At 38.8% G+C, this 22,524-nt stretch overlaps 1 protein-coding gene across 1 annotated transcript in view; it reads right to left on the bottom strand.

The window, feature by feature from the left end:
* Positions 1-19,571, bottom strand: part of LOC150078353 (Fanconi anemia group I protein homolog) — a 195,476-nt gene extending 175,905 nt beyond the window's left edge. The window contains exon 1 of the mRNA XM_090385263.1: positions 19,506-19,571. The gene's annotated coding sequence lies outside the window, so the exon portion shown is untranslated. The remainder of the gene's footprint in view (positions 1-19,505) is intronic.
* Positions 19,572-22,524: the final 2,953 nt, after the last annotated feature.

The following is a 22,524-nucleotide window of genomic DNA, read 5'->3' as shown; positions in this document are numbered from 1 at the left end:
CTCCTCTCTTTGATCTTCTCTGGCTTAAAATCTCTCTACCTCATTGTGTAAAATTCATCTGTTGTCTCTACCGTTCTCCCAACTCCACTAATCACTTGGAGCTCTTTGACTTCCTCTCTTTGCAACTTGACTTTCTCCAGTCCAACTTTCCTAACAGTGAGGTAATTTTCCTTGGTGATTTTAACGTTCACAACTCCAGCTGGCTTCCGTTTTCTAGTCACACCGACCCAGCAGGTCGACATGCTGAGGCTTTTGCAATTACTAATGACCTAGCACAGATTGTTCATTTACCTACAAGAATACCGGACAATCCTAATCATACAGCCAATACGCTTGATCTTTTTCTCACAAACAACCCTTCTAAGTACAAGGTTGAAGTGAGAGGTCCTTTAGGCACTTCAGATCACAACTTGGTGATTGCCTCTTCTCCAATGGAACCTTTATCTCATGGCTATTCCCAACCTCGTATTGTTTACAAGAATGCAAAATGGGATGACCTGCGAGACTTCTTTTCTTCTTTTCCTTCGTCTGATTACTGTTTCAAAACTTCTGATGTCAACGTTTGCTCAGATCGTGTCAGTGAAATTATTCTTGCAGGAATGGAATCCTTTATCCCACAGTCCACTTTAAAATCTCGTCCTTTATCTAAACCTTGGTTTTCCAATAAATGTGCTAAGGCTGTCCAAGAGAAGAACGTTGCATATCGTAATTGGCTTGTTTCTAATTCTTCAGTTTCATTTTCTGCCTACACCAAAGCTCGCAACAATTGTAAAGCAGTTATTAATCAGTCCAAACTAGAGTTTGAACAGGCTAAGAGTAGAAAACTTGCTTCTTGCCCTAATGGTAGCCGAGCATTCTGGTCTCTTGCCAAAGCTATTGGCCGCAACTTTTGCCCATCTCTGCTCCCACCTCTGTCCAAACCAGATGGTTCTGTTGTCACTTCAGCCAAGGATAAAGCTGACCTGCTAGCATCCCATTTTTCTTTGAGCTCATGTATTAATGATCTTGGTAAAACACCTCCCACCATTCCTAACACGCTCCATTCAATGCCTCCTGTGGTCTTCCGTCAAAAGGATATCAGAAGGATTTTGATGAATCTTGATGCTAAGAAAGCTCCAGGTCCTGATGGTATTTCTCCACTTGTTCTCAAAACCTGTGCTCCTGAACTTACTCCTATTCTTTGCCGCCTTTTTTCACTTTCTTATTCCAAAGGTGTTTTTCCTTCTGCTTGGAAATTTGCTCATATCCAGCCAGTTCCTAAAAAGGGTGACAAATCCCTCCTATCCAATTATCGTCCCATTGCAATTACTTCTACTCTTTCTAAAGTAATGGAGAAATCAATTAACCGCCAACTCTTAAACTACCTAGAAACTTTCCGTCTGATCAACGATCGCCAGTATGGATTCCGTCAGTGTCGATCCACTGGTGATATTCTGGCTTATGTTACCCATTTATGGACTAATTCAATGGAAAGGTTCGGTGAAACACAAGTAGTTGCTCTTGACATCTCAAAGGCTTTTGATCGTGTTTGGCATAAAGGTCTTCTAAACAAGCTTCCATCTTATGGTTTGCCAACTGTTTTTAGTAATTGGTTATCCAGTTTTCTCTCTGATCGCTCACTGAGGGTGATGGTAGATGGCTCTCTGTCTTCTAACTTCTCCACTAATGCCGGTGTCCCCCAAGTTTCAGTTCTTTCCCCCACTCTTTTCCTCTTGTATATCAATGACCTTCTTCCATTGACTGGAAATCCTATCCATAGTTTTGCCGATGATAGCACATTGCATTCAACTTTCCATTTTGAGAAACCTTGTCCAGCTCAATCAGCTTTAAGTTCTCGAAAATCTGCTGCCAATTCCTTAAATGCCGATCTTCAGGTAATTCTCCAGTGGGGCAGAGACAACTTAGTTGATTTCAACCCTTCTAAAACTCAATCTTGTCTTATATCTCGCAAAAAGGATTCTTCTGCTCCTATGCTTATCTTTAGTGACACTCCGATTATTAGGCAAAATGATATATCTCTTTTGGGGATTACCCTGACTTCTAATCTCTCTTGGCACAAGCATATTACAAATATTGCTTCCTCTGCATCTAAAAAACTTGGTTTTCTCTTTCGCTCTCGGCGTTACTTTTCTCCCAAACAGCTGCTCACTCTGTATAAATCGCAAATCCGCCCTGCCATGGAATATTGTTCCCACATCTGGGGTGGTGCCCCCAAAACCTCTCTCAGGCTTCTTGATTCCATTCAGAGGAGGGCAGTTCGGTTAATTAATGATTCATCTCTAACAGAGTCTCTCCACTCGCTGTCTCATAGACACACTGTTTCTGCTGCATGCCTCTTCTACAGATACTTCCATGGGCACTGTTCTTCTGAATTGGCTTCTATAATTCCCGCTCTCTCTTTCAAAACAGTCCGAACACGTGCCGCCGCCAGCCAACATCCATTTACTGTCCAACTTCAAACCCACAGAACCAACTTTTCATCTTCCTCATTTATTCATTCAACTGCCGTTTTCTGGAACAACCTTCCTTCATACGTATTTCCTGAAAATTACAATCTACAGAAGTTCAAGTCCAATATCAACAAATATCTTCTTTCGTCTTCTCAACCTCCAACCCAAGCACGGTACTAAGTACTATAGGTTTAATACCTCTCGTGTTTGGGGTTCTCATAAAAAAAAAAAAAAAAAAAAAAAAAAAAAAACCACAAGGTGGCAGTGATCACAGTGTACTGATGTGGGATTTACTTAAAGATGTAACTACCATCAGGGATAAAGGGAAGGGTTTTTGCTTTCATAAAGGCGACTACAGTGGTCTCAGAGATTTTTTAGGTTCTATACAGTGGGACTAACTGATGATGTTACTACCAGCAATTTCTTAATGGGAAGCATTCAAGGAAGTAATTTTACTACTAGGCTTTTTGTTCCAACTAAGAAATACTGCTCTAGGTTTAGGCCCAAATGGATGTCAGAAGAACTAAAGAGACTTGTGGCAGAGAAAAAAAATGCATGGAATGCACATAAATTTTCAGACGACACAGAAGCCTATGGTAGATACAAGCTAGTCTGTAATCAAATCAAAAAGGAGGTTAGGCAAATGAAGGTAAATTATGAAAAATCTTTGGCAAAGGACATAAAGAAAAACAGCAAAGACTTATTTACTTATAAACTCTAAAAGGAAGGGAATGAATCAGATTGGTTCACTTGATATCAAGGTTTGACTGTGGATAGCTCAAATAGCTGCCGAACTAAATGAATATTTTGCATATACATTCACACATGAGGATTTATTCAAGGAAAGGGCCAGATGTTTATCAAACTCTAACAGGGTGTTAAATGATTTTGTTATAACTGAGAGCAAAGAGGACAAGAAATTGTTGAAGCTAAACATAAGAAAGGTATCTGGGTAGTTGTTGTTGTTATTTGGAGCATTAGCAACTAAGGCCATATTGCTCCGCGGATATGCGGTGGTCATTCCCTGACCTTTCCGCATCCTCCGTATTTGGTGGTAACGGGTTCGAACCCCGGTCTAATCAAGAAGCGTGTGCTACGCACTGCTGCTCCTGCCCACCTGGCTACGGAGGCGCCAGGTATCTGGGTAGATGAGATCTATCCAGTTATATTAAAAGAGGTGGCAAAGGAAGTAAGCAAACACTTAGCCATAATTATGAGAACATCCTTGGACTTGGGGGAAGTCCCCACAGACAGGAGATGTGCAAATGTATCTCAAATTAACAAAGGGGTATCTAAGGGTGACATGAGTATCTACAAACTAGCTAGTTTAACTTCTGTTCCAGGTAAAATAATGGAGTAACTGGTTAAAGAAGCATTGCCTAGACAAGACAGCAGTAATAATTCAGACAATGCATGGGTTTGTCAAGGAGAAGTCTTGTCTGACCAATTTGATTGAATACTATGATGTGGTCACAAAGGAACTGAATGCAAAAAATAACTTGATATCATATACTTGGATTTCAGAAAAGATTTTGATACTGTTGCACATGGAAGACTACTGTACAAATTGGAGCAGTATTCCATTAAGGACAAGTTGCTACAATGGATAAAAGGGTGGTTGAGTGGGAGAAAAGAGAGTGTTAATCAATGGATACTGCTCTTTGTGGACTGATGTTATTAGTGGTGTCCCCTAGGGTTCAGGGTTGGGCCTGTTGTTGTTTTGTGTAGTAGTAGTAGTAGTGGCATGTGATGCAAGAAAGCAAGTGTATGAGCTTATACAGTATCAGCCAAAAAAAAAAAAAAAAAAAAAAAAATTACAAAACAATCCCCTCAAACATTTGTCCAGTTCCTCCTTAAATTTATTTAATCTATCAACTTCCAACAATGACAGATGGAATTTTTTCCAGCAATTAACCACCCGTGGGCTAAAGGCAAATTTCTGCACATCTATTTTACACCTGTCCTTCCTCAATTTCAATTTATGCCCCCTTAGGTTCGTAATCTGAACAAGTGGAAGAATCTCATCAGAATTCAGCATGCTCAACCCATTCAAGGCCTTATACACCTCAATCAGATCACCGCGCAGGTGCCTAGTTTCTAGCTGCTGCAATTTGCAGAACTTAAGCCTCTCCTGGTAAGAGGATCCCTTCATTCTCCTCACCAATCTTGATACCCTTCTCTGTATACGCTCAAGAAAATCTACATCCTTCCTAAAATGAGGCCTTCCAACCTGCACGCAGTACTCAAGGCGTGGCCTGACCATTGCCTCATACAGAGGAACAATCACCTCCTTTTCCCTGCTAACAAAATTCCTGTATACCATTGACAACACTCCATGACCTGCCCTGGCAGCCTGTCTGCATTGCTCAGAAAACTTTATATCTGACTGCTCTCCCAGGTCTTTTTCATTTTCTACCTCCTTAAGTGTAGTACCACACAGTTGGTACGTTTCTCTGGGGTTACTTCTACCCCATAAACAGTACTTTGCATTTTTCAATGTTAAACTTCTCAGCCTATCTGCCCAAATTTTCTAGATCCTGTTGCAGTAACTGCCATTACTGTCATTAATAACCCTGCCAACCTTTGTATCATCTGCAAACTTCGATACTAAGCCTGATATACCTTCATCAATATCACTGATAAATAAACAAAACAGTGGACCTAACACCGAACCCTGTAGGACTCCACTAATAAAATTAGTCCACAAAGAGCAACACCCATTGATTACCACCCTGTCTTCTCCTACTGAACCATCCTTTTATCCATTGTAGCATCTTACCCTTAATACCATTCTGCTCCAATTTGTACAGTAGTCTTCCATGCGAAACAGTGTCAAAAGCTTTTCTGAAATCCAAGTATATGATATCAAAATTATTTTTTTGCATCCAGTTCCTTTGTAACCACATTATAATAACCAATCAAATTTGCCAGACAAGGTAAAAAGTGCAGCCATTATCAACCCACTGCAGGATGGAAGCCTCCTCAACAATTCATGCTGAGGGAAATGGATCATAATCTGCCATGCTGATCCAGTGCGGGTTCGCAGATCGACCGTATTCAGTAGTCAGGGGCTTGAACCCCGGTCTACTCAAAGAACGTGTGCTACTGCACTCCTGCTCCTGACCACTTGGCTACGGAGGGCTTTCCCTTAACAAACCCATGCTGTGCCTGAATTATTGCTGCAGTCTTGTCTAGATGATCCTGCAATGCATCTTTCACCAGTGACTCCATTATTTTACCCGGAAGAGAAGTTAAACTAAGTAGTCTGTAGTCACCCTTCGATCCTCCTTTGTGAATTGGGGACAGATTTGCACATCTCCAGTCCGTTGGGACCTCCCCTGATTCCAAGGATGCTCTCATAATTAGGGCTAAGGGTTTGCTTACTTCCTTTGCCACCTCCTTTAATATAACTGTTGTTGTTGTTATTTGGTTTTTAGGAGCATTAGCAACTAAGGCCATATTGCTCCGGGATATGCGGTTGTCATTTCCTGACCTTTCCGCATCCTCCGTATTTGGTGGTGACAGGCTCGAACCCCGGTCTAATCAAGAAACATGTGCTACGCACTGCTGCTCCTTCCCACCTGGCTACGGAGGCGCCTTAATATAACTGGATATATCCCATCAACCCCAGGTGCCTTTCTTATGTTTAACTTGAACAATCTCTCCTCTACTTTGGTTTCAGTTATTACAAAATCCGGTATATTTATCAATGACATTGATAAAGGTATATCAGACTTAATATCAAAGTTTGCAGATGAAAGTTTGGAGGGTTGGTAATGACAGTATGCTGCTGCAACAGGATCTGGAAAACTTGGGCAGATGGGCTGAGAAGTGGCAACTGAAGTTTAACATTGACAAATGCAAAGTATTGCATATGGGTAGCAGTAACCCCAGAGAAATGTACCAACTTGGTGATGTTACATTCAGGGTAATGGAGAATGAAAGAGACCAAGGGGTAATTGTGCAGTCAGACCTGATGTTTTCTGAGCAGTTCAGTCAAGCTGCCAGAGTAGGTCATCGGATCTTGTCAATGATATACAGGAATTTTGCGAGTTGGAATAAGGAGGTTTTTATCCCCTTTGGTCAGGCCACACATTGGGTTCCTGCATACAGATCTGGATGCTTCATTTTAGGAAGAATCTAGAGTTGCTAAAATGAATACAGAGAAGGGCAACAAGACTGGTGAAGGGAACAAATCGGCGCTCTTACAAAGAAAGGCTAAAGTTCTGCTGCAAATTGCAGCATCTGGATAGTAGGCACCAGCGAGGCGATCTGATTAAGATGTTATGGTCTTCAGTGGACTGAGCAGGCTCAATGATGATGGAATTTTTCTTCTTGCTCAGATTTCAAACCTGAGGGGGGGCATAGATTAAAGCTTAAGAAAGACAGTTTTAGAATAGATGTGCGGAAATTTGCATTTAGACAGCTGGTAGTTCATTGCTGAAAGAAACTTCCATCTGTCATTGCGAAAGTTGATGGCTTAAATAAATTCAAGGCAGATCTAGACAAATATTTGGTATAAATGGATAGGTGTGGTTGTTTTTTTTGGCTGATGCTGTATAAGCTTGCTTTCTTGCATCATGTTGTTGTTGTTGTTGTTGTTGTTGTTTGTTGGATTTATTGGTGCAAGGGCTACTAAGGCCATAATGCACCTATTTCAATCTTATTTGATACATGATTGTTATATTAAATAAAAGGATTCAGATCAGGTGATGTTTGTTTATCAATTTGAGGAAGGTAAAAACATCATTAATATCTTGTCGGTCTCCGAGAATCTGTTGTAAGGTAAGTTTATTAGAAGAATATAGATGTGAAGAGAAAGCTGTTTTTCGTTCTCTCAGATATAATGGGCATTCAATGATCAAGTGGTTTACTGTGAGTTGAGTTTGACAGTTGCTGCATCGTGGAGGGTCATCCTGAGTGAGTAAATAACTATGAGTTAGGTGAGTATGTCCTATTCAAATTCTAGCAAGTACTACTTCTTCCTTTCTATTGCCTCTTAGGCTTGATAGCCACTTCTTGTGATCCTTTTTAATCTGAAAAAGCTTATTGCTCTTTTCTCCCTGCCAAATGGATAGCCATTTTTTTTCTAACATTGGTATGTATGATGCGTTTTAAATCTGTGTAAGGTATCTGCATGTCTGATTTTATGTGACTGGCGTTCTTGGCTGCACGATCCGCTTATTCGTTTCCTCTGAATCCAGAGTGCCCAGGTATCCAACAGAAAATTAATTTTTGTCTGTTTGCAAGAAGCTGCGCTAATTTGGTTTGAATTTGTTGTAGAAACGGATGACTAGATGGAAATTTACACTGAAGAGCAGATACAGCACTTAAGGAATCGGTGTAGATAATAGTTTGAGGATATAATGACTGTTTTACATTGTCTAGAGCCATCGGGATAGCATACAGTTCTGCAGTGTAAATACTGTACTCCAACGGGAGCTGCTGGGATATTGTATTGTTTGGTAGAACTGCAGCTGCTCCAACTTTTATTATCTGTCTTGGAACCGTCAGTGTAAATTTGGGTAAAACTAGAGAACTGAAAAAAGTGAGTTGCATGGATCTGCTGAACACTGAAATTTGGAAGTGCATTCTTTCCCCATTGATGGAAATGTTGGTCAACATTGGCCAAGGGTATTTGCCATGGTGGCATAGCCGTGCTAATATCTTCAATTATGTCATTCATATTTAGTTCCCTGCACGTAGTTATGCTTTGTAATCTAATGCCACATGGTTTATTCTGCAATGGTTTATTTTGGTACAAATTATGCCATTTTGGGGTGAATAAATACTGTTTTATAGGATGATGTGGGAAACTTCTGATTTTTGCTGCATAACTTAATAACAGAGCTTGCCGTTGAAGAAATAGGGGTGGTTCATGTGCTTCCGTATGGAGACTCTGAACTGGCGATGTACGAAAAGCTCCCAGTGCAATTCGGAGGGCATTGTGATGTACTGGGTCGAGCCATTTTAATACACTTTCTCTGGCTGAGGCATATGCAGGTGACCCATAGTCTAGTTTGGATCTTATGAGCGACCGGTATATGTGCAGCAGCATGTACCGATCTGCACCCCATGACATAGCGGAAATTGCCCTGAGGAGATTCAGCTTCTTTAGACACGTTGTACGAATATGTTTAATATGCTCTAAGAAACTAAGTTTTCTATCCAGAATTAGTCCAAGAAAGCTAATACTCTGTTGAAAAGAAATTGGATGAGAATCAAGATGTACATCGGGATCTGGATGTAAATTCTGTTTACGGCAAAAATGAATTGCTGTTGTTTTTTGTTTTGAAAGTCTGTATCTAGTATTTTTGGCCCACTGAACAAGCTTGTTAATTGTACCTTGAAGCTGCCTTTCAATGAAACGCATGTTTTGTGAGTGGCTTGAGATCGCCAGATCGTCAGCATACAGATAAGATTCAACTGTGTCGGGAATAACTTTTGTAATGGAATTAATCCTGAGAGAGAAGAGCGTGGCACTAAGCATAGAACCTTGAGGGACCTCCCCTCTTCTTGCACAAAAGTTTGTGAGAGAGCAGAGTGAAATCGTACCTGAAAGGTCCTATTGCTCAAAAGGTTCTGGATAAATTTTGGAAGATGACCACGAATACCGGATTCATAGAGATCGTGAAGAATCCCATACCGCCAGGTTATATCAAAAGCTTTTTCGATGTCAAGACATATCATCACTAGGTGTTCGTTCCTGAGAAATGCATTTCGGATATTTCCTTCAGCTTTGACCATAAGGTCAAGTGTTGATCTAGTTCTTCGAAATCCATATTGATTTTGACTTAGAATGCATTCAGTCTCTAGGAACCATGTCAATCTGGCATTAATTATTTTTTCTAATGCTTTTCCTATATAACTAGTTAACGCTATCGGTCGGTAATTTGCTGGATCTGAATGGTCCTTTCCTGGTTTTGGGAAAGCTAATACAATAGAATGACGCCAACTGGTAGGGTAGTAGTCTTCGCCAAAGATTCTATTATACAGTTTTAGCAGAGCAGAAAGGGATTCTTCACTCAAGTGATATATCATGGCATAGTACATAGTACAGGGCCAGCAGCACTATTCTTGGATCTTGTAAGTGCGCTACGTAACTCTGCCATGGTAAGGGGTACATTATATGGATGCTGTCGTGAAGTACTGAAATTGAGATTATATTTTTCTGCTTGTATTTTATGTGCCTGGAAACTTGGCTAGTTAGTTATTTTGGTTTTTAGGAGCATTAGCAACTAAGGCCATATTGCTCCGGGATATGCGGTGGTCATTCCCTGACCTTTCCGCACCCTCCATATTTGGTGGTGACGGGCTCGAACCCCGGTCTAATCAAGAAGCGTGTGCTACGCACTGCTGCTCCTTCCCACCTGGCTACGGAGGCGCCAAGGAAACTTGGCTCAAATGCGGTTGCAGCGGAGATTTTTTGAAAGGTTTCACCTACTGTATTAGAAATATCGAGAGGATTGCAGATTTCTTTACCTTTTAGATATATTATTGGAGTGGTTATAGGTGGATATTTTCCATTAATTCTTCGGACTTTATTCCAAACAGTTCTGATATTTGTGGTCCTGTTTATAGAGGAGGCATATTTAGACCATGTCTCTTTTTTGTTTATTCGTTGTATGTGACGAGATTTAGCTCTAGCTTTCTTGAACTGTATGAGGTTAGCTGTGGTTGGGTATTTACGAAATAAGTTCCAGTATCTATTCTTTTCTTTTTTCGCATTGCTACAGGCTTCATTCCACCATATTTTTGGGTGGGAGCGAGTTTTCATGGATGATCTGGGTATACTGGTTTCTGCAGCTGCTATCATTTGCTGAGTTATGTAAGTTACGGCAGAGTCAATGGTGAGGGTCTCGATAGTCTGAATATCTAGATGTGCCAGCTCTTGATATTTCTTCCAGTTAGCTTTGTCGAATTTCCAAACAGTTTTTATCTCAATTTGAGGAGGAGAGTTAGTCGATAGTGTGCATATTACTGGAAAGTGGTCACTATTTCGCAGGTTATTAGTGACCGTCCAATCAATCAGAGGAAGGAGGTTTGGAGCATATTGAAAGATCAATTGCAGAAGCTGACCTTGAGGAAAGATGCACGTACGTGTGAGTCCCATTGTTTAATAATGTTAAGTTGTGCCTTTCAAGAAATTTTTCAATTAACTGACCTCTCTTATCAAGGTGCGAGGAAACCCATAGGGGGTGATGCCCATTCCAGTCACCTAAGATACAGAAAGGTGGTGGCAGCTGAGTAACTAAATCATTCAAATCTGCTAGAGAGTATGAATAGTTTGGCGAAAGGTATATGGAAACAACTGTTACCGCTATCTTAACCATAACTCTAGCAGCAATTGCTTCTAAAGTTGTTTGCAGTGGGACTGGTCTGAAAGGAGTTCTGGAGTTTACTAGCAATGCTACACCTCCATGTGCTGTATTAGAGTCGTTCCTATCCTTTCTAAGCATTATATGGTGTTTTATGCTCATAGTTATTTTAGGGGTCAGGTTTGTTTCCTGTAGACAAAGAACAGCAGGCTTATATTCGGTAATTAAGTCATAAACATTGTCTAAGTTAGCTCTGAGTCCACGACAATTCCATTGAATGATTCTGTGCATTATTGAGGATTATCGGGTGTGTCTGCTTGCTTATGGGATGTGGTCTGTTTGCGCCTGTCTAGTCTTTTTTCCCTTTTTGGGAAATTTGGTCTAGTGATGTCCGTGTCCTCTTCCGCATGAAGTTCAAGAAGTGGTTCATCTCGGTGTGAATTTCTATCTATGTCCATGGTATCAGTACTGGTTCTTTGATTATTTCTTTCAGAGCTTGTTTGATTAACTGGCTGTTGTACAGGATTTTTATCTGGCGGTATTGTCAATGGTGTGTTTACCAAATCAGTTGATTGCTGTTGGGTAGGATGTTCTTTTAGTGTAGAGAGGACTGACCTGGCCCAATCAGAAATTGAGATGCTTGGCGGAACTGAACAATCTGTTTGTACTGTTATGGATCGTTGCTTTTTTACAACTGAAGAATAAGATGGCAATTTATTTGAAATTAAACAATGTTTTTTTGCTTCTTGGTATGGCACCTTGTGTTCCACTTTGTACTTTTGTATATTCTTTTCAGTCTGCCACTGGATGCACTCCTTTGAAAATGCTGAATGATTCCCCTTACAGTTTGGGCAGCTTTGTATTTCAGTGGGGCAGTCTGTGTGAACATGCTCTTTTGAACCACAGGAGGCACAGGTGGTTACACCCCTGCAGACTGCTTGTGAGTGTCCAAATTTTTGGCATTCAAAACACCGGACTGGGTTTGGAATATAAGGTCGAATTTTGCACCTTAAATATCCAGCTTTAACAGTTGTTGGTAAAATTGGTGTTTTAAATGTAAGAATGACCGTTCGGGTAGGAGTAAGAACCCCATCTTTCTTAATGACTATCCTTTTGGCATTTATACATTTTGATCACCTAATTCCTGAACGATTTCCTCCTCAGATATGTTAAGGAGATCCCACTCGGCTATTACCCCTTTAGAGGAGTTTAAGGTGGCATGCGGGGTAACCTTTGTGGGAATTTCACCAAAAGTCAATATTTTTAATAGTTTTTCCGAGTGTTTATTCTCGTTCATCTCCACTAGAAGGTCTCCGGATTTTAATCTTCTAACCATTTTTGGTGGGCCCGCCACATTCTCAAGGCATTTCTGTATTAAGAATGGGGAGAGCTTACTCAAAGGATTGTCAGTCAAAGAATGCAGTATCAAAAAAAGAGGAGCAGGGGTTTCTTTTCCTTCTTTTTTCTGCCGTTTTGCATTTCCTGCATTTAAGTCTTCTCTGTTTGAGAGATCTGGATCATGAGATCCATAAGTGGCATGTCTATTTATGTCCATCTTTGCTCCTTTTTGCCCCGGGAGAGTGTTTTTCTCCTCCCAGGTTTCCAGCCCCGCCACGTGGAGGCAGGAGCGGTGCCACCAGTGACCAAGCGGTTTAGAGGTTTAGTTAGGTTAGTATGGATTATATATATATATATACACACAAGGAAAGAAAGGTGTATTTCCCTTCTGGATTCTACTTCAAAGCTTTTAAGTAAAGAATCACTTAAGAAAAACAAGAAGAATAGTGACACTGGAAAATAAATATAACTAATCCACTGAGAAAGAACGCTATGTATCGCACAAAATATCGCTTGGGCACTATCGCTTGGCACTCGGGGCCCTTGCATCATGTGCCTCTGCTAATGTGTAAGGACTGATGTTGGACATTCAACATTCTATTAGAACGTTTGCAATATCTTGATGAATAGCTTCAAACAATTCATACAGGTTTATTCTGTAATACAAACGTGACTCACATCCTTCATGAACGGTTGTTTTCAGTTAATGTAAAAAACCAGACTGTTTGAGTATGTCACAAGCATCTTTAACCTCGAGTTTTTTGGTTTGGTTTTTTTTTTTTTAGGAGCATTAGCAACTAAGGCCATATTGCTCCGGGTTATGCGGTGGTCATTCCCTGACCTCTCCGCATCATCCGTATTTGGTGGCGACGGTCTCGAACCCCGGTCTAATCAAGAAGCGTGTGCTACACACTGCTGCTCCTTCCCACCTGGCTACGGAGGCGCCTTTAACCTCGAGTGTTATTAAGTTTATTATTATTAGCCATATGATGGTGCAAGGAAACCTGAGGCTTATACTACACCTGCCAAAAAAAATTTCTGAATTACCCCGAGAGAGAGAGAGAGAGAGAGAGAGAGAGAGAGAGAGAGAGAGAGAGAGAGAGGACCCCATATGAACTTGTGTTGTGCAGTTTAATAGAAAGAGAGGGATAGATAACCCCAAGACTAAGATTATAGATATCTTTTTAAATTCCAAACCTCCAAGCTGTGTCATACACTTTTTCCATATCAAAGAAAATTGACACCAAGTATTTGCATTTGAGAAAATCATCTTGAACAGATGTTTCCAGTCTTATTAAATGGCTGAACTGTTCACCTGTTCCTTCAGAAGCCACATTGTACTTTGGGAAAAAGGTTTATTGCTTCCATATACCCCACATGAGGGCATTGATAATACTTCCAGGGTCTTGCACAAGCAACTTGTCAGAAAAATTGGGCAGTAATTGCTTGAAATTTTTGGATCTTTTCCTGGCTTGGGGAAGGCAAGCATGATTGCCTTATGGTAGGAGTCTGGAAACTGATTTTCAAGACAGATTCTATTGTACAGACAGAGCAGCCAATCCGTGGATTCAGAAGAAAGGTATTTAATCACCTCATAATAGATATTATTTGTGAAATGGTCGATTGTATCCCTCACAGTTATTGCTTGCATATACCCCACATGAGGGCATTGATGATCCTTCCAGGGTCTTGCACAAGCAACTTGTCAGAAAAATTGGGCAGTAATTTGAAGATAACTTCAAATGCTGCCTTTTCGCTTTTTGTTTGAGGGCAAGGAACTCAGGCAGATAAGATGTTTTGGCAGACACTTGAGCAAATGTTTCTCCTAGGGTGTTTGCAATTGCACATCTATTATGTTCTAGGATCAATGTAGTGTACAGTGTGTCTATCCGTTTTACAGACTTTATCCCATAAAAGCTTAGGTGACACTATCAAGGAGATAGAAGAAGTGAAGGGATCCAAGATTACTTCTGACACTGACATCTATTGTATTTTGTGCCTTGGTGCTTACATGTTTGAAAGCTATCAGATTATCAGTGATGAGATAATGATAAAATATCCCCATGCCTTGTTTCGAGCCTTTCTTGATGCTGTGCATTCTATCCTGTTAGTAGGGGAGAACAATGAGAACAGTGAGGAGTAGAGCTCACAATACCGGTCAAAATTTTAATACCGGTTTTTCGGTATTTTTAATTTATGAAACCAGGATACCGGTATTCCAAAATTTTTCTACATTTACTTATAAAGTACGTCTATTACTGCTAAGTTTATACCATGGATCAAACAAAGCTGCTGTTCAGTATCAATTACACAGTACAAAAGTAATGTCTCCTATTTTTTCCTCGAAAATTTAATTCCTAGAACTATGCCTTTTACATCAATTAATCCTCAATCATTAACAAACACTGTTATATTTTACCATCATTTTCTATGCACTTCTGACATCTGAGTCAGACGCTATATTCCAATCCTGTAAAAGTCCTTACTCCTGCTCCTGAGGGCTTGGCAAACACTGTGCTTGAGCTGGCTATCATCATCCGCAAATTGGATTCACAGATAGTTAGAGGTGACTATGGGTGAAAGAAAAATCTCTCACTCTCGTAGTGCTGGAGATGTTTCGTACAGATGACTTATCAGGCTTGGTGCTCATGTGTCAGCATTTTCAGGAACAACCGGGTGCAAACCTTGTAGCCTAGTTCCTTTTTAAGCAATAGCATTAGTAGAGGCATATGATGCAAAGATGCAAGCTTACACAGTATCAGCCAAAAAAAAAAAAAAAAAAAGCCCTACCATTTCACCCATCCATTCATACCAAATATTTGTCTAGTACTGCCTTGAATTTATTTAAGCTATCAACTTTCATGATGACAGATGGAAGTTTGTTCCAGCAATGAACTACCAGCTGGCTAAATGCAAATTTCCACACACATCTATTCTACAACTTTCTTTCCAAAGTTTGAATCTATGCCCCCTCAGGTTTGAAATCTGAGCAAGAGGAAAAATTCCATCATCATTGAGCCTGCTCAATCCATTGAGGGCCATAAAACCTCAATCAGATCTCCTTGCAGGTGCCTACTATCCAGATGCTGCAATTTGCAGAACTTAAGCCTTTCTTCGTAAGAGCACCGATTTGTTCCCTTCACCAGTCTTGTTGCCCTTCTCTGTATTCATTCTAGCAACTACATTCTTCCTAAAATGAGGCTTCCAGATCTGTATGCAGTACCCAAGGTGTGGCCTGACCAATGCCTTATACAAGAGGATAATCACTTCCTTATTCCGGCTTGCAAAATTCCTGTATATCATCGACAAGACCCGATTGACCTATTCTGGCAGATTGTCCTGCACTTCTCAGAAAACATCGGGTCTGACTGCACAATTACCCCCTGGTCTCTTTTATTCTCCATTACCCTGAGTATAACATCATCAATTGGTACATTTCTCTGGGGTTACTGTTACCCATATGCAGTACTTTGCATTTCTCAATGTTAAACTTCAGTTGCCACTTCTCAGCCCATCTGCCCAAGTAATCCAGGTCCTGTTGCAGCAGCATACTGTCATCTGTTATTACCAACCCTCCAAACCTTTGTATCATCTGCAAACTTTGATATTAAGCCTGACATACCTTCATCAATATCATTGATAAATACACAAAACAACAACGGGCCCAACACTGAACCCTAGGGGACACCATTAATAACATTATTCCACGAAGCGCAGTGTCCATTGATTACCACTCTGTCTTCTCCCACTCAAACACCCTTTTATCCATTGTAGCATCATGTCCTTAATGGAATACTGCTCCAATTTGTACAGTAGTCTTCCATGTGCTACAGTATCAAAAGCTTTTCTGAAATCCAAGTATATTTCGTAATTATTTTCTACATCCAGTTCCTTTGTGACAACATCATAGTATCCAATCAAATTGGTCAGACTGAGGCTTCTGTGTCACCTTATAATTTATATGCATCCCATGCATTTTTCTTCTCTGCTACGAGTCTCATTAGTTCATTTTACATCCATTTGGGTCTAAACCTAGAACAGTATTTCTTAGTAGGAACAAAAAGCCTAATAGCTTCCAAGATTACTTCCTTGAATGCTTCCCATTTGGAATTTGCTTTCGGTAATATCATCAGTTGATCCCACTGTATAGAATTTAAAAAATTTCTGAGACCAATTTAGTCACCTTTTGGAAAACAAAAACTTTTCCCTTTACCCCTGATGGTAGTTACATCTTTAAGTAAATCCCATATCAGTACACTGTGATATACTGCCACCTAGTGATTTCTTTATCTATAAATTCTGAATTCATGAATAATCACTGCTGATAATCAGATGAACAGTGTTACTCCCTCTGGTTGCCTCTCTGATGCTGCTGCAGAAAATAATTATCCAATAAATCCACAAAAGCCTTGCTAGTGTGTGAGTGACCAACCCACAAGTACCAGTCAATATCTGGGAAATTAAAATCCCCAATTATGACACTCTGATTTACTGGCCCACTATTTCTCTATATACTTGTTCATTGTACTCATCAGATTCATTAGGCCTATAACAAATTCCTATTCTCATTTTTGCTTTCTCAGTGCTTATGTCACAACAAATCGACTCAAGATTGCACGGTCCACCTATGTCAATAATGCATTTCCTTAGATTTTGTCTCCTAACTAACAGCATAATCCCTCTTCCTTTTCTATCATGTCTACCCTTTCTATACACACTGTACTCGCCAAATTCCAATTCCATATTCCTTATATCTGTGTGATACCACGTCTCCGAGATCCCAACAATATTTGCCTTTGATGTCTTGACCAGAACTTCAAATTCATCAAATTTATTTGTTATACTACTAGCATTGGTGTACAAGCAAGCACTTGTTCTTACTCTTAATTACTCTAACCCATCGCATGTATTTACTTGTCTCATGACTCCCATAAGTCCTTGAAATCTCCAGCAACTTTGTTTCCAGACTACTGCTCATTCCAATAGAAGCAGTGCAAGAATCATTTTCACCTCTGCCTGCAGTTACTGTTAATCTATTCTTCTGTAAATCTTGCAAAGCTAGCAGTTTTCTGACCCATCTAATATTGACTTGATAGTATCTGGAAATATTCTTGCACCCTTTCTATTTAAGTGTATCCCATCCCTGAAGAAGCACGCTCCTGTTAACAAGCATAGCCCATGCTGAGAAAATTTCTGACCTATGAGCCATGCATAATCTCTCCAGGGCCGAACTGATTGACAAGGCTTCATCATATACTCCGTCCTATCACGTCTGGGCAGGATTGCAGAAACTTTCAAATTTAACACTAACTGAATTTTTTTTCAACATTGACCTTACTTGTCAAGTAAATCAGATCTCCTGCACTTAGTGTCATTAGTCAACATGTACAACGATATCACCTTTTGTGCCCTTAAAAAATGATATCTGCTCTATTAGGTCATCAACTTTTGCCCATGGCAATTCCACCTATCCTCTTTGCACAATATATTTTCCCTTTCCCTGACATTGAGTCACAGTCAATAACTAGTTCCTGTGGGACCAGCACATTCTCGCCTGAAGATTGCCGCTGGTGCACAAGAGTGAGCTCTGGCGTTGAGTTGTGCAGCTGAGAGATTGATGCACCTTTAGTTATGACTGGAAGTAGAGAAAAGGTGGAACAGTAAGCCATCATAAGCTGTCATATGAGCTAGTACTGACAGTTTTTCTCTTTTATTGCTCTTGAAGTAATCAGTCAATAAAAATTTCGACTTTGCCTCTGTTGTAATAAGTTGATGTTCATCATTCTCTAAATTACATACCAACACATTTACCGCAGGGGCTCACATCTGGTGAGTATGGGTTTGGCAGGCGTCTCCGTAGCCAGGTGGGCAGGAGCAGCAGTGCGTAGCACACGCTTCTTGATTAGACCGGGGTTCGAGCCCGTGACCACTAAACACGGAGGATGCGGAAAGTCAGGGAATGACAACTGCATTATCCCCGGAGCAATATGGCCTTAGTTCCTAATGCTCCTAAAAACCAAATGACAAACAAACAAACAAACATGGGCTTGGCACACCTAGGAACCTGAGCTGGATATCATCATTCTTCTCTTTCTTGGTGATTCCTTTCTACTTCTGACTTTCTCTCTCAGGGTAACTTGGATTTTTTTTTTTTTTTTTTGGTTGTTGGCCCTTCATCAGTGGGTGGGCAGGCACCCTGGTATTGCAGACAGATGAAGGGCCAACAAGCCTTGAAACGGTGCCGTCTGGGTGGTGGTGCCCACTAAAAGAGAAAAACAATAGTTTTTCTCTTTTAGTGAAGCGTTACTTATTCGAGGTAGTGCAATACATGGCAACTTGTTGTGCAGGAGGAGCATAATATTGAGATACAGATAAAATGATGCCCCTTCAAACTACAAACAGTTTTATCATTTAAGAGTTTGCAATGGTGTATTTACACAAATATTATATAGAATATTTACGCTCTTAAACATTTGCTTTGTTGCATCAATCTTCATTTAAATATTATCATGTACATCTTCTGGCATCTCTCATATTGTATGATTATCTTCATAACTGGATTGTCATGTCTGCAATACCAGGGTGCCTGCCCACCAACCAATGAAGAGCCAACAAGCCTTGAAATGGTGCCCACCGAGAATAAGTAACAATAGTTTTCTCTTTTAGTGAAGCATTACTTATTCTCGGTGGGCACCGAAAAAGTAACAATAGTTTTCTCTTTTAGTGAAGCGTTACTTTTTCGAGGTAGTACAATACATGGCAACTCGTTGTCCAGGAGGAGCATAATATGAGATACAGATAAAATGATGCCACTTCAAACTACAAACATAGTTTTATCGTTTAAGAGTTTTCTATGGTGTATTTACACCAATATTATATAGAAAAATAATACTTTATATACTTTATAGTGATTATATTGTTCTTATATTGATGCAAAAACAATGGCAGCAGAATCTGACTCGGTTTTTAAGCAATTCTGAAGGCCAAGTAAAGAACAAACTCAACAACTTTATCAGATAACCACAACAACAACAATTTCATTACAATAAAATAATAATGAAATGTTATAAAAATTTTCAATTAGCAGCTCTCAAAAAGCTATCCTCTTTAATTGGATCTGATTCGATCACCAGATCATATCCAACTAAAGGTAGCTTTATAGAAAGAAGACAGCAGTTTTCTAGTCTTTTGGTAGCAGTTTCTAGCATGCTGAAAGTTGGGCAGCAGACTACTGTGAATTAAATTATTTTTATTTTAAAAAATATATAAATTATTTTAAATAACACATGACTAAAGTATTTTAAATTGTCTGTTACTAAGTTCAATGTCTTATTCATCTTTTTCTTTTTTTTTTTTTAATAAAAGATTTTTAATGAATAAAAAATAATAAATCCCTTACTAAGATTCTGTTGCACACACAGCTGCTGAATCCATGTATAAGTTTCTTGCTTAGTCTGCTGGTCAAGATTTAAATTCTGACATATTACATCAAGAATTGATATTAATGGAAATACTTCCTTCAATGTATGGTCTTCTTTGGGATTAGACAAAGCCAATATTACCAGTCTCTAAAAATAAATTATAGTGATTATTTTCTTGTTGATTACTAGAGTAAAAAAACAATATTAGACTTTTTTTTTTTTAAGTATATGTACCTAGCTATTGCAAAATACTGTGTTATATGGTATGCTTGTGAAACAAGCATTCCACAAAAAGAAATCACTGAAATCATTTTACCATATAAACTGGTGCTCAAAAGATAAGGAATACACAGAAAAAAATAAAATAAATAAAAATAAAAAACATACCATTTTATTAGATTATGACAAAAGGTATATGAGATATTAATTGTAACATTTCATAGCAAAGCACAAAGACTGGGTAAATTTTGATCTGAAATTACAGACCTATGCAAATGAGTTCAAAAGCAGCTAAAAATGGCTCATATGTAAAGGGTAAACACACTAATAAGGCATATGATTTATGTGGATAGCAAGTATATGGGCATGACACTGACTTCTCATGGCATCACTTGGCAACCCCAAACTCTTTATTACTTATATTGGGACTATCGATGGCAAATGGAATATCAGATAAGGGTTAGTCACTAATACTAATAGTTAACAAAACATGTTCTTCAACTGTAGCATGACAGTTGAGTACCCATGTAAAAATTTTTCAAGCAACATTAAACTATAGCTTCTTTGCTTTTAGACCACTTTGCATTTTTATTTGTCAGCACTGTTATTTGTTTAATTGTACTGCAGTATATAGTATGTAAATAAAGCATGAATTGTCTGATAAAATCTGTAAGTGAAAATCCATCTAGGACTGCTCTTGACACGGGACACATTTTTTAAAAAATGATCTCACTCAGACCATGAATCTGAAGATATGTGTTAAGCCATGACAGCTATATTCTGAATATTGTAAATGCATAGAATTGCGCTGAAACCACTAGAAGTATTCAGAATACTTTTGAATTCATTCTTGTAAAAGTAAAATGAACCTAAAGTAAGTAATCTAACTTGACCCTGCTATTGTTTTTGTTGATATCTGTATTATAATGTTTCTTTAACCAAAAAAAGTACAGCACAAGAAAAAAACAATTACAAATAACAAAAATGATGAGAAAAAAGTTGCAAGTTAGGATTGAAAGTGAATGACAGGTATGATGAGACCTTTATCAAACAAATTGGCCATAATGTCAGTATGAATAGGTTCATGAGGTAGGATTTTTCTGAGAATGGTCTGTGTTGTTAACAGGAGAAAATGTTTTTGCAGGGACAGGATACACTTAAATAGTAAGGTGCAATAGCATTTGCTGATGATACCAAGGTAGTACCAGGTGGGTCAGAAAACTGCTTGTAAGTAATTCTGCTAATGCTGGTTTTAGAAGATGTTGCAGCTTGGAAAGCAAGGTGTCAGGGATTTAAAAGATTGCTGGGTATCATCATAGAACAAACAAATATGAGGGCTTTGCTAGGGCACAGTCTACGAGAGTCCAGACGCTGATGCAAAGACAGCACTATCACTGCAAACATCATTGCAAGAGGCTAAAGTAGGTGGATGAACAGCAATTCGCAATAAAATTTAAACTTTAAATTAGTTTTAGCAGTAATCCATCTTAATTTGAAAGAATATATATTCTAACATCACATTAAACTTTAATATTGATAAAGTTTAATTGAAATGAAATGTAGATTGATTTTATGTAATTAGAACGTGAAAACTTGGAAGCAAGTTGTTAAGAATGATGCTCTAGTTTGCATGCCTGTATGCACTACTAATTACCAAAAACATCACATCAGTATATCTCATTTCTCAAATGATGAAGAACTTGAAAAGAAGGGACTTGTAAAAATTTATAGTATTATATTGTCACAAAATACTAATGTGTGTACATTCATCATCTGTCGAAAGGGTTTGTAACCACAGAAGATAATTTTACACATTATGCATGTAAGTTAATAACTGTTAAAACACAGAGGAGCATATCAAAATAACTGGAAGAAATTGCATCACATTCAACCAAGAACTTTGCAAAAAAAAATGTTCCAGTGGAGTGAATGGGAAGAACAGCACATAGGGCCATTAAATAAAGTATGGTTACATATTGAATAAGTATATTCCTCAAAAATTGCTTCTCTTAATTAATGATATTGTATTCTATCGATTAAAAAAAAAAAAAAAAAAAAAAATCTTTTTGTCATGTTTTTGGTAATTTGATAATAATGATTTAATAACTACGAAAATAATTAATAAGGAATATCCAATTTGTGGAAGTGCTGTTGGTTATCCATGTTTAGAGTTTTCTGTATTTAAAGGAGAAAACACTATTGTAAATGTAGTTAGATGATCTGAATATGCATTTTAAAAAGATTAGTATTGTAGTTTTGCTTACAATTTGTAGTAATATCACTACAACATGTGATTACAAACAGGAACTTTCTATGAAGAACTCGCTCAAGTAAATTTACATCCTTCCTAAAATGAGGCCTCCAGACCTGTACGCAGTACTCAAGGCGTGGCCTGACCATTGCCGTATTCAAGTAAAGGCCTAACCATGGTCACGTTTTGACCTCCCCTTTGTGAATTGGGGATACATTCACACATCTCTAGTCTTTAGGAACCTTCCCTTAATCTTATTGATGCTCTCATAATTATGGCTAAGGGATTGCTTATCTCCTTTGCAGCCCTTAGTTTAACTGGATAGATCCAACCACCTAAGGTGCCTTTCTTATGTTTAACTTCAACCATTTGTCTTCGATTTTCCTTTCAGTTATTACAAAATTATTTAGCTCCCTGTTAGAGTTTGATAAACTTCTGGAATCTTCTTCCCTAACAAATTCCTAATATTTGTGAATGTAGATACAAAATACCTATTCAGCCTGTCAGTACCCTGAGTAGATTCATTA

This window comes from Mastigoproctus giganteus, chromosome 11 (genome assembly GCF_048544385.1).
Source record: "Mastigoproctus giganteus isolate SK-2022 chromosome 11, ASM4854438v1, whole genome shotgun sequence".
Classification (NCBI taxonomy): domain Eukaryota; kingdom Metazoa; phylum Arthropoda; class Arachnida; order Uropygi; family Thelyphonidae; genus Mastigoproctus; species Mastigoproctus giganteus.
The sequence above is the reverse complement of the archived record's forward strand: the minus strand, read 5'-3'. Positions and strand labels throughout refer to the sequence as shown.